General features: G+C 34.6%; 1 protein-coding gene across 2 annotated transcripts in view; it reads left to right on the forward strand.

The window, feature by feature from the left end:
- Nucleotides 1–13,163, forward strand: part of LOC148950664 (neuron-specific calcium-binding protein hippocalcin-like) — a 257,313-nt gene that overhangs the window by 67,396 nt on the left and 176,754 nt on the right. The gene's annotated exons all lie outside the window — the stretch shown is intronic.

Consider the following 13,163-nt stretch of genomic DNA (forward strand, 5'->3'; position numbering starts at 1 on the left):
AAAAAGTTCTGTTCTAAATTTTTACGTAGAAGATAAGGAAAAGTTATACTACAATTCTGAATTTTTTTCCAAAAAAGAGAGGAAGATCCATTTTCATCTTGAGTTTTTACAAAGAAATGAAGAAAAGTTCAAGTTCTCTTCTGAAATTTTCCATAGAAAAGAAAAAAGCTTCAATTCGATTCTGATTTTTCTTCAAAGATATACTCCGGTTCTGAGTTTTCTCAAGGAAGAGAAAAAAGTTCAACTTCTCATCTGGATTTTTCCTTAGAAGATATGGAAAAGTTATACTTCGATTCTGAATTTTCTCAAAAAGAGAGAAAAAAGTTCTGTTCTTAATTTTTCCGTAGAAATTAGGGAAAAGTTATACTTCGACTGTGAATTTTTTCCAGAGAAGAGAGAAAGTTCAATTTTAATTCTGAGTTTTCTCAATGAAGTGAAGAAAAGTTCAAGTTCTCTTCTGACGTTTTCCATAGTAGAGAAAAAAGCTACACTCCGATTCAGATTTTTTTTCAAAGATGTACACCAGTTCTGAGATTCTCCAAAGAAGATAAGAAGTTCCACCTCATTTCTAAATTTTCTCAAAGAATAGAAAAAAGGTACAGTTCGATTCTGGATTTTTCCGTAGAAGCTAAGGAAAATTTATGCTTCGATTCTGAATTTTTTCCAAAATAAGAGTGAAAGTTCCATTTTAATTCTGAGTTTTCTCTGGCACTGTGGCGGGAATTGCTTAGAATATCACGCACTAGCAATGAAATACCATGCCCTACTGTTCAAATTAAAAAACAGTATTTAATTTAGACTCATAAGCTTATTATCTGAGGGAAAGGGTTGAAAATGTCCTAGGGGTGATGAACGGGGAGGGTACCACGTGGATGGCAGGGGGCAGGCCTTTAATGCCATGGTGGTGTGATATGTTTTGCGGTGTATCATGAAAGGCTTGGATTGCGAAAACATGAGTCAATGGGTTGAAGCGTCATTTTTAAAAAGAAATGTCTGTACTGCAGAGTAGTAATAGTGTGGCACTTTGGCGTGAATTTCTTGGAGTATCACGCTCTACCAATGCAATGCCGAGTCCTGCTGTTGAAATAATCAAAACAGTGTTTACTTTAGATTCAGAAGCTTATTTTCGGTAAAAAAGGTTGAAAATGCCCTAGGGATGATGAGTAGGGGCACGTGGATGGCAGGGGCAGGCACCAATGCATTGGCAGTGTGATGTATTTTTTTGAGCATCATGAAAAGCTTGGCTTGCGAAAAATTGAATCACGGGATTGAAGCATATTATTTAACAAGAAATGTCTGAAAATATCTTGGTGGTGATGCTGTGATGTCAGAGGGCGCTGCATAGCGGTAATAGTGTGGCACTGTGTCGTGAATTGCTTGGAGTATCAAGTTCTATCAATGAAATGCCGAGTTCCGCAGTTCAAATTATAAAAAATAGTGTTTAATTTAGATTCTTATGTTTATTTTCGGAGAGAAAAGGTTGAAAATTTCCCAGGGGTGATGAGGGGGGAGGGCACCTGGATGACAGGGGTTTTGTATTCTATTGAAGCAAATTCGATTTTTGGAAAAAGCCAGAAACACTCCCAAAGGATTTAATTGGTCTTTATAAAAGTTACAGCATCAAATACAGCTCATCAAAGAACCTTAGTGTTGAGGTTTCACGCGCCTATCCGCAAGAAATGTAGAATATACTTGTTTTTCGATGAAAATATGTAAAAATGGAAAATTCAACCTGGTAAGATTAGGTGAATGTAAGGTAGTAGTCAAAAAAGCTCTTAATTTCTTGAAGATTCAGAGGAAAAATCTTAGAAAATCTTGGTTATTCACTGTATCAGTGAAAAACCTCGACAATTTTGTCTGTAATCTAAGTTTTGTATTCTATTATAGCAAATTTGTTGTTTTGAAAAAGAAGGAAACCCTCCCAAAGGGTGTGACGGGTCTTGATAAAAGTTACATTATCAAATTCTGCACATCGAAGAACATTAGTGTTAAGGTTTTACGCGCCTATCCACAAAAAATGTAGAATTAGTTGCTTTTTCGATGAAAATATGTAAAAATGGTAAATTCAACGTGGTCTGAAATGAGTTTGAGGTATTAGTCAAAGAACTTCACAATTTCGTGAAGACTCAGAAAAAAATCTTCAAAAATCATTGGTTATTCACTGTATCAGTGAAAAATCTTCGACAATTTTTCCTGTAATCGAAGTTTTGTATTCTGTTGAAGCAAATTTATTTTTGAAAGAAGGGGGAAACACCTCCAAAGAGTGTAACGGGTTTCGGTAAAAGTTACAACACCAAATATAGTATATTAAAGAAACTTAGTGTTAAGGTTTCACACGTTTATCTAAAAGAAATGTAGATTTTGTTGCTTTTTCGATGAAAATATGTAAAAAATTGAAAATTCAACCTGGTAAGATTGATGAGTGTGAGGTAGTAGTCAAAGAAATTCACAATTTCTTGAAGACTCAGAGGAAAAAATCTTAAAAAATTATAGTTATTCATATAAAGTAAAAGAAACGATGAATTTTCCTTAAGGACTTTTGGAAATAGTTATTAATGCGGCTGAAATTCACCTCTATTAACAAACCTCCCACCCTGGAATTGTTTGTTAGGAGCCCCCCCCCCATCTTTATTTAATTTAAGCATGTTTTTGTTAATATTTTATACTCTGTAAGGTTTTTTCATGTTCTGATTTTAAGTTTGCATAGTCTCAAAACGCTGTATTTTCGTTAAGGATTCTAGGAAATACCTCAATAGTGCTTAAAAATTTACATCTTATAACAACCCCCTCTCTAGAATTGCTTGCTAAGAGCTCTCCTATCTTTCTTTAATTTACGCATGTTTTTTTTGTATTTTATCCTTTTATAAGCCCTTTCATCTTTTGATTTCAAGTTTACATAGTCTTATGTTATAAAAACATAGGCATGTTTTTGTTTATATTTTATCCTATGTCAGGGTTTTCATGTTTTTTTTTAAAGTTTGTCGTGTTTTCAAGTGCCTTTTCTGTGATTTCACAGTTTTATAACGTTTTTATCAATAAACTTTGTATGTACAAAAGCCTGTATCTTTTTAGATTCTTGTTTAGGAAAAATCTTGGAGTAATGTAGGTTTTTCTAATATAGAAGCAAGATTGTGTCATCCATATTATACATGGTCATTTTAAACACAGTGTGTCGTGGAAAAAAAGCATTTTGTGCGGGATCCAGGGGTGTATCATGTGACGTAAGAGCATTTATATTAGAGACCGCTGGTTTTGTAAGATACATGACCCTTTAAAATCGGGGGGGGGGGGGTTGTGTCTCCCATAAAAATAGACATTGTCAAAACACATGGTCAGGGAAACAGGACATGCGCTTGAAACAAGGCACATTTACAATCCTATGGGAATTTTATATGAGGCGTCTGGAAAGCTTCGTATGGGAATCTGATATGAAGCTTCTTTAAATCCTATGGGAATCTGCTATGAGGCTTCTGGAAATCCTATGGGAATCTACTGTGAGGCTTCTGGAATATGTTAGCTGGAACAAAATATTGGAAATAGCCTGCTAGTCCTGGCGTCTGGAGCGCAGTTTTATTGGATGGAAATTGGTCTTTCAAGTCCTAATAAAGACAAAAAATCATTAGAATATAATGATCCTATGAGAAAAAATGCACTAAAAGAAAAAAAAGTATTATGTAACAACCCACGTATGTGTCCTCCTCAGTTAAAAGCGAGGGGTCCCCTAATGGACTCTGAAGAAACGGTTCATGTGGGAATGCATCATCCATAACATTCCCCCTTATATAAAAGTTAAAGAATAAAACCTTGAAAGAAAAAAACGCCTTGAAGGAAAAAAGGAAACGCCTTGAAAAAAACGCGCACCGAAAGAAAAAACATGTTGAACGTCTCGACAAAAAAATGAAACCTCAAAAAAAGTATTATGTGACAGTGATGTGTGCGCTGTCCTAAGCCTAACCCTTCAAACGTAACACATGCGCTGTCATTACGTAAGACGTGCGCTGACATTACGTAAGATGTGAGCTGTCATTAAGCTATTCCAAATAAATCCACTAAGTAACGCACTACCCTCAACTCCAGTTACTAAACACCACCTATGATGTAACATGTCGCGGACGATTGTGTCATCCTCTATTACATAGATGAACATTCCTTAACAGCTATATCCCTAACAGGCCGTTTGTATAGGGATGCCTTTAAGACATGGTTTCGATAGAATCTTGAGTAATGGTCTCGTAGACGTAATTATTTTCCCACTACTAATGTCATATGTATCGCCGATCTATAATGGCTAGTGTCCTTCCCAAGAGCCAAAAGTGATTGGAGGGCAACCAGTCTTCCTCCCAAGCCATTCTCCCATTCATTTTCTAAGCACATCCAATAAAAAATTTTATTCAGCTAGTTTCTTCAGCACAGTAGAACAGTCCAGTAGCTACGTCTATAGAGATATTGGGAAAGTCATCTCCTCACAGTTACACATTTTGGCCATCTTGGTTTAAAACTAAATGTTGCTTTAGAACTAAATCAAAAGGCACTGAATTTGTGATAGTTGGCAATAAGACATCTCAGCAATATCTCATGAACGACTGGGCGTATTAATTCGAAACATTCAGGGCTACTACTATTACTACTTTTACTCTTACTATTTAACTAAATCAAAAGAGTGGAAATGTATCCAGGTTGTCAAAGAGCATAGATTTGATTTTTTGGGAATGGTATTAAGATTGATTTTTCGGGTCAACTTGAGGAGGTATAAAACTAATTTAAATAATACTATTTGTGTCACGATTAACGATTGTTGAAAAAAATTTTCCAACATACAAATAGCAAGCTAAGCTGTTGATTCTTATAGAAAAAAAAAGAACCAAAAAGATATGAAATATTATTTTCTTTTTCCATGAAAAAGACAATTTCAATAAAAACGAACAGAAATTGTTTCAAAAAGCGTTTGCACAAAATAAGTTCCTCAAAGCAAGGTAAAGAGCTTCATTAAACCAGAAATGAGCAAGACTAAAGTCAAATAGTCTTCCAAGTGTAAAATTACCATAAATCACCATCAATAAATAAATGAAAGCGTAAACAACTAGAAATTACAATAAAAAACCGAGTCAAACTCAAAACTAGCAGAAATTAATATGTGTAGGGTTAACAACCCCCTTGCCTTCTCAAGACCAGAAATTAATTTGCACTTTACTTAAAACAAAATACACTTTGAATATTTTCTTTTTTTTTCACTTGAATAAACAAAAAAATCGTTAAGACTTTAAGGAAAAAATATCAGTATATGTAATATTAAACTGACAATTCACGTTGATTTTTTTTTCCGGTAAAGTAGGCAACTTATGGGCTACTTTATTACCAAATATTGTATTAGTTTTAACTATTTTATTGTACCTACGAAACTGCAACAATCTATCATCTATTTCTGCTTTTATCAACTTTGGCATTAATGTGAGCTAATAAAAGTTCTACATTCTGTATTGGACTTTCTTTATTTGTTCCTGCAGCTTAGGGACTGTTTCAGTCATGACATACAAGTAAGTTTTATCTAGCCCCGCTTATTCATTGTCTTTACAAGATTTACTTTTGTTTTCTTTTGAGACTATTGGAAAATAAGGAAATTAATTTCCGACATTAATTTTATCAGTGGGAATTAAAGCCACGAGCCCCATGGGGATAAGAGCAAGTTAGTACACACGCTACACATTTGTTTTGACAGTTGCCACCGTTTAAGGAGATGAGAAGCAAACTGTAAAAAAAAATTAAAATGTTGGTTATTTACTTATAAAATAGAAGTAAAATGAATAAATGCTAACATTGAGAACTTTAGATAGGTGGAGGGGCCGGCCTGAATAGCCCTCCGTATAAGCTCCTGAATAGGGGTACATGTTGTATTACAGAAATATTTGTTCCAAGTGACACATCAGAAATGTTATAAAATAAAAATATTTTTTTGGCATTTGATTCCTCTGGAAGAAAATTTTGACCCCATCCGTCTGCCTTGATGTAAAAGACAGCATTTCAAGAAGACCAAAATGGCGTCATCGATCCATTAATTGTCTCACTTCACTTTAACTTGAATGTCATAAGAGAATTTTCAGGAACTTTGCCATCTTTCTAGTACATTGCAGGGGAAAAAAATTATATAGCACTTACAACATTAATTTTTCATAAAAATAATTCTGTAGGTACTAGAAGACCCAAATGGCGTCATCGATCCATTAATTTCCTCACTTCACTTTAACTTGAATGTCATAAGAGAATTTTCAGGAACTTTGCCATCTTTCTAGTACATTGCAGGGGAAAAAAAAATTATATAGCACTTACAACATTAATTTTTTATAAAAATAATTCTGTAGGTACTAGAAGACCCAAATGGCGTCATCGATCCATTAATTTCCTCACTTCACTTTAACTTGAATGTCATAAGAGAATTTTCAGGAACTTTGCCATCTTTCTAGTACATTGCAGGGAATAAAAAATTATATAGCACTTATAACATTAATTTTTCATAAAAATAATTCTGTAGGTACTAGAAGACCCAAATGGCGTCATCGATCCATTAATTTCCTCACTTCACTTTAACTTGAATGTCATAAGAGAATTTTCAGGAACTTTGCCATCTTTCTAGTACATTGCAGGAAAAAAAAATATTATATAGCACTTACAACATTAATTTTTCATAAAAATAATTCTGTAGGTACTAGAAGACCCAAATGGCGTCATCGATCCATTAATTTACTCACTTCACTTTAACTTGAATGTCATAAGAGAATTTTCAGGAGTTTTGCCATCTTTCTAGTACATTGCAGGGAAAAAAAAAATTATATAGCACTTATAACATTAATTTTTCATAAAAATAATTCTGTAGGTACTAGAAGACCCAAATGGCGTCATCGATCCATTAATTTCCTCACTTCACTTTAACTTGAATGTCATAAGAGAATTTTCAGGAACTTTGCCATCTTTCTAGTACATTGCAGGGAATAAAAAATTATATAGCACTTATAACATTAATTTTTCATAAAAATAATTCTGTAGGTGCTAGAAGACCCAAATGGCGTCATCGATCCATTAATTTCCTCACTTCACTTTAACTTGAATGTCATAAGAGAATTTTCAGGAACTTTGCCATCTTTCTAGTACATTGCAGGGGAAAAAAAATTATATAGCACTTACAACATTCATTTTTCATAAAAATAATTCTGTAGGTACTGACATTTTTTGAGCGTGTTTGTGCTAAACTGAAAAAGGAGCATTAAATGAAGGTAAAAAAAGAATTTTATGAGTAAAAGTTACTTTTTGCAAGACGTGTTAACTTTAATGGCAAGTACAACTTTCTTAAAATGTAGTCATAAATCACTGTTTTGGTGATTTATGACTGCATAAATCACATAAATCGCACATTACAAAAGTCATAGCACTATGAATTTATTTTCATTAACAAATGAAAACAAATTTATTTGTTTTCAAATAAATTTGAAAACAATAGAAATATTTCCGCATACATAATTAAGTGGTAGTCCTCTCTAATGTTTGTCAAACTGTTCATTGCATTGAAGGTTTTTTAAGAGTTATCTTTGTAATTATGAGCCAAAATTCTAAGAAATGGAATATTACAACAATTTGGATATAATAACAATCTGCTTTGTTTTTTCAGGATATACAAAATTCATAAATTTTAAATTAACGCATCCAAAGTTATAAGCGTTAAAATATACAATTTTATAAGAAGGAGGAAAATACCAAAAAAGAGTAGAATACTAGGGCGAAAATTAGATCTTCATTTTAAATATATCTGCGAACTCAACAATGCTAAATTCAAGGCCTATTTAAAGATACAACATTTCAGTGCTTTTTCAAAAAACACAACGCTATTTTCAAAAAACACACAATTGAAAAAATAAATGCATGAATGAAATTTCAATTTCTGTGTTTGGAGCCAAGAGTAGGTCCCTTGGGTCTCGCTCTTGGCTTCTTTATGTTGGCTAATATGAAATATTGGCCAATATAACTACAATTAATGTGTACAAAACCCTTCCAATTTAAAACAAACTGAGCTTGAATAAAAACAATGTTTTTTTTATCTGAAAAATAGTAGAGAGAATTTAAAACTTAAGGTAAAATAAAGGTAAAGAATACGGCATTTGGACTTTACAGTCCCTACCGGTGGTGCTGATCTCCGTTTCTTGGCTCTTCAGCCAGGAAGTATAATTGGGGGCTGGGGGCCAACCATCCATGACCATGAATAAGGAAATGGAACCTAAAATGGTCAACAATCACCATGAACAGTATTGCCAAACTTAAAAGAAACACAAGTTGCAGTAAGTAATGATAGTATTGCCACCCTTCAAACTTGCTAAAATACCAAAATGTTATTTTGTGCTCATCTATATACATAACAGTTCCTAAAGCAGCTTTTGATTTATTCATTGTAACTTAAAAAAAAAACTAAAAAATGCTTCAACTTAATAAGACTTGAAGGAACCCTTTTTCCTTACAAGAAATATTTTTTACATTTAATTCAATTTTAGCAATCTAATATGTAAAATATTTTCAACAATGATTGCATCCTTTAGATGCTTGCCTTTAAATTATTAATTAAAAAACTTTTCCACAAAATAATTTTTTTCAAGAAAAGTAAAGAACAACATTAAACCAAAAAGGAACAGAAATAAAGTCAAATAATTTCCCAAGCTCAAAACTACCACAAATCACCAATAATGAGTAGACCTAAATAAAATCCAAAACGAACAGAAACTACAATAAATAACCGATTCAAACTCAAAACGAGCAGAAATTAACATGAGTAGGGTTGACACCCCCATTGCCTTCTGAAGATCAGAACATAATTTGCGCTACTAGTAGTAGTACTAGTATGCAAATACTGTTTCGTTACTAGCTCAACCTGCCCCTTAGCATGCTCCGAAAGTTTCAACCCAATATTCTAAGCTGTTCATGATATACTACTGATACGGCCGTTTGACTGCCTGCATAAATACAGCGTGTTTCGATTTAATTTAACGTACCTCCCAGCATTATCTAAAAATGTCTTCTTAATACCCTTAGCATTAATAGTAGTAGTGGTAGAAACAGTAGGGGTAGTGTAAGTGTAGTACTATTTTTGACTCAACATCCTCCTTAACAGGCACTGAAATTTTCAAATTAATACTCTAAGCTGTTCCTGAGTAATAGTTGTTACGATCTTTTAATAACCTACATCCAAATAGTGGGTTTCAATTTAATTTACCGTTATCTTTAACATTCCCTGAAAGCTTCACCGTAATACCCTTAGCTTTAGTACTACTAATAGCAGTCATCGTAGTAGTTGCAGTTGTAGTAGTAGTAGTAGTAGTAGTCGTAGTAGTAGTAGTAGTAGTAGCAGTAGTAGTAGTAGTAGTAGTCGTAGTAGTAGTAGTAGTAGTAGTAGTAGTAGTAGTAGTAGTAGTAGTAGTAGTAGTAATTGTGTTAGTAGTTGTATAAGCATGTAAATTCTACATTTTGCCTTATTCAATATCCCTTTAAACATGTCCTGAAAGTTTCAACTGAATAACACAGACCATTCCTGGGATACTGCTGGTAAGCCCTTTCGATTACCTAGTTGCACAGAGTGTGTTTATTTAGTTCAACATTCCTCTAAACATTCCCTGAGAGTTTAAACTTCCTACATTTAACTTCAGTAGGAGTAGACGTAGTAATAATGGTGATAATAATAGAAGTAGGAGCAGTAGCAGCAGTCAAACTGTTTATGGTGACGATCTATAAGTAAGGAGCGTCGCGGCTCAGTAGTAACCGAAACTCTAAAAACACAATTTTTAGATTAATAGATTGGCTTACTATGCTGATTCCAAATATATAAGAACTAATAAGTTTAGTTTTACTCACAAAAGTCTACGAGCATGAGAAAGTTTACATGATTTTGGAGAACAGAGGGAAGCATCCCCTAAAAGTCAATGCATCCTAATGAAAATATCACCATCAGATGCAGCGTATCAGACAATCCTACTGTAAAGATTTCAAGCTCCTGTCTTCAAAAGTGTGGAATTTTGCAGTTTTTGCCTAAAGATAGGTCACGGATACGTATTTATTTATTTTTTCCGCAGGGGTGATCGTATCGAACCAGTGGTCCTAGAACATCAGAAGAAGGTTCGTTCGAACGAAAATTAGCTCCATTTATAAGTGACCAATGATATTGGAGGGAAGCTAGCCCCCTCCCACGCCTCTTATTCACCAAAGTAGCTCGATCAGAATTTTAAGATAGCCATTTTGTTCAGCATAGCTGAAAAGTTCAATAACTGTGCCTTTGGAGATAAAATTACCCCCTCCCTCACAGCCCCTGCGGAAAGGTCTTTTAGTTATGAAGTTTGCACAATGTTTACGTATAGTATTTGTTATTGTAAAGTATGCCTCCACTTTTCGGGTGGAGGAGACTGTGGATTTTTTGCTCGGGGATTTTCCACGGGGAGAATTTTTCATGGGGAGAGAAGTTTCCAGGGGTTGACCTTATCAGGGGAAAGTTTGCACAGGAAGAATTCACCAGAACTCCTATCCGCAATTATTTTATTTGTCTTACTTTCTCTTCGTCGACTCAATTTTAAATGTGAAGAAGTTAAATGCTAATTGTTTGGATTAAATTTTCACCGAGATTGAATTGTCTAGAGGATCTTTTCGTGGAGGGAGAGCCCGATTTCCCGGCATTATTTGAAAAACGATCAGAGATTAAAAATAAAAAAAATAAACTGAAAGTAAGGAGCAACATTTTAACTCAAAACGAACAGAAATTATTACTTATGTGAGGGGGGGTCGTCCCTTCTTCAATATCTTGCTCTTTACGCTAAAGTTTAACTTTTTTCTCTAATTATTTAAGAATGACTCCTGAAACACAAGGACCCTTTAATTAGAATAGGTGCTCTAATTAATTAGGTCGTTTATACGTTTTTAAAAAGTCTAAGAAACTTTAGCGTAAAGGGTGAGGTATTGAGGTGGTGGCAACCCCCTCATGTACGTAATAATTTCTGTTAGTTGTAAGTTTCAATGTTGCTCCTTACTTTCAGTTGAAATTTTTTTTTTTATTTAATCATAGGTAGCGTAATAGTGCTGCTTAAGTGAAGAACGTGGTTGGCACAATGTATTATTATTATTTCTTTTTTTGGTTTGGTTTGTCTTAGACAGGGCACGTCTCAAAAAAGTTGTCGTAGAAACTTCAAAAACGGCTCATTCGACTGGAAAAGGGCTAAAAAGGGCTAGTACCTTTTTTAATAGTCAAAAGTGATTGAAGGGAAACTAACCCCCCCCCCCCTCTCAAGCCCACCATTTCTCAAAACACATCCAATAAAAATTTTGAGACAGCCATTTTGTTCAACGTAGTTTAAAGGTCTAGAAATTATGTCTTTGTGGATAAACCCCCTCCCCCAACAGCCCTCAGGGCTAAGGTTGTAAGTTATACCCTGAGGGCATATAAGGCTATTATAGAGAGCTTTGTCACAGAAAATTCAAAAAGGGCTCATCCGATTGGAAATTGAGAGGTCTAGTGCCCTTATTAATAGTTGAAAGTAACTGGAGGGCGAATGAGACCCCCTCCACGACCGTCATTTCCCCAAACACTTCTGATCATCACTTTGATATAGCCATTTTGTTCAACTTAGTTGAAATGTTTGAAAATTATGTCTTTAAAGATAACAACCTCCACCCCCCATAGCCCTCAGGGTAAGGATTTAATCTATAAGTGGTATATCCAGTTTTCAAAACCTGTGCAAGGTATGCAGCTATGAATTTAGTTAGCAGACAGCTCTAGGGAAGCCAAATTCTTCAAAGTCAAGTCTGGTATTAAAAAAAAAAATAAAACGCTAACATTTGTAATTAGATTTATAAGAAAGATGACAACAATCACATTGCCAAAGCAAATAAATATTTGATAAAGAACTTTAAAGTACACTTTTAAAATTGTTTCATTGAAAAAACCTTGTAGTAAGTAAAAAAAAAAAACTCTGTGAAGGAAGGGAGAATCCCTAGAAATCCACCATCACAAAATCTGTCAAAAAAGGTTTGGTTCTCACTGAAAGGTGGTGCGGCAATAAAGAGATCCTATTGTGCTTTTAGGGGCTGCAATACCTATACTATCTTTTTGGAAGACAGCAGAGGGAGGAAGGCCTATTATATTTTGCCCAGGATATCTACCAGAGTGGGTTTTCAGAGTTCAAGCAAACTTTGCGAAAACCTATGACTGGTTTCCGAGTTGTGGATTTTCCAAAGTCTTGATCTGACATAAAATTTTTAATATTTCTCTTTACCAAAACACAGACAAAAGCAACGTAAAGCCGATTTGACATCGGCAGATTCGAAAAAAATATTGGTTGAAATTTCTGTACAAAACATGTTGCGCAGTGGGTCGGATGAGTTGTGAAAACTGAATATGAGAAATTTTTCATTGGTTTAAAAAGTAGGATGCGCTATTTTGTCCAACTTTAGGCTAACTCTGGGCCCTGTTGCAATTATTGTTTAACAGTCCTTGAAGTTGCAGGCTGAAAGCGAAAATCGTACTCTAGGGGATATAAGGCTCAACAGAGAATATTTTAAAGCCCATCCTCCAACCAATTGCAGTCTTCACCTGCAAACAAAATTTAGATATCAGTTTGACCCTAGCAACAATACTCAAAATTTTGGAGTCATTAAGAAAGCCAAGATCGAACATATTCTGTATCCACCATTTTCCGTTTCAAAACTTAATCTGTGAACAAAGAGCGATTTTGTATAACTTGGGGCATTTTCCCTTGGCCTGCTTGGTTAATACCATCCCTGGAGTTATATATATTGACCTCTTCGTGGATTATGAGGAACGAGGATATCCACAAATTTTGATCCAATGCCATGATGGGTGGGTGTAGAGGGGATTTACGGGATTCCCCCAAAAAATAAATAAAGAGAAAAACTGGTTTCCCTCAGGTCTCTTTTAGTCCTTTGAAAAGGCACTAAAACGTGTAACCTTCAACTGAACGAGCCCTTTCCCAGGATCTTATGGTTACGTCCACCAAAAGAAGCGGCCGAGGAGAAAAACCTAGAAGACGCCTTACATATTTTTTTTAAGTTGATGTTGGTGAACGGTTCAAATATAAACCCCCGGGGGGGGGGGGGGGCACCTCGCCTAAAGTATAAACACCTTTAGTTTT

The sequence above is a fragment of the Artemia sp. Qi Xiang Cuo genome, chromosome 7 (genome assembly GCF_049724085.1).
Source record: "Artemia sp. Qi Xiang Cuo chromosome 7, ASM4972408v1, whole genome shotgun sequence".
Classification (NCBI taxonomy): Eukaryota; Metazoa; Arthropoda; class Branchiopoda; order Anostraca; family Artemiidae; genus Artemia; species Artemia sp. Qi Xiang Cuo.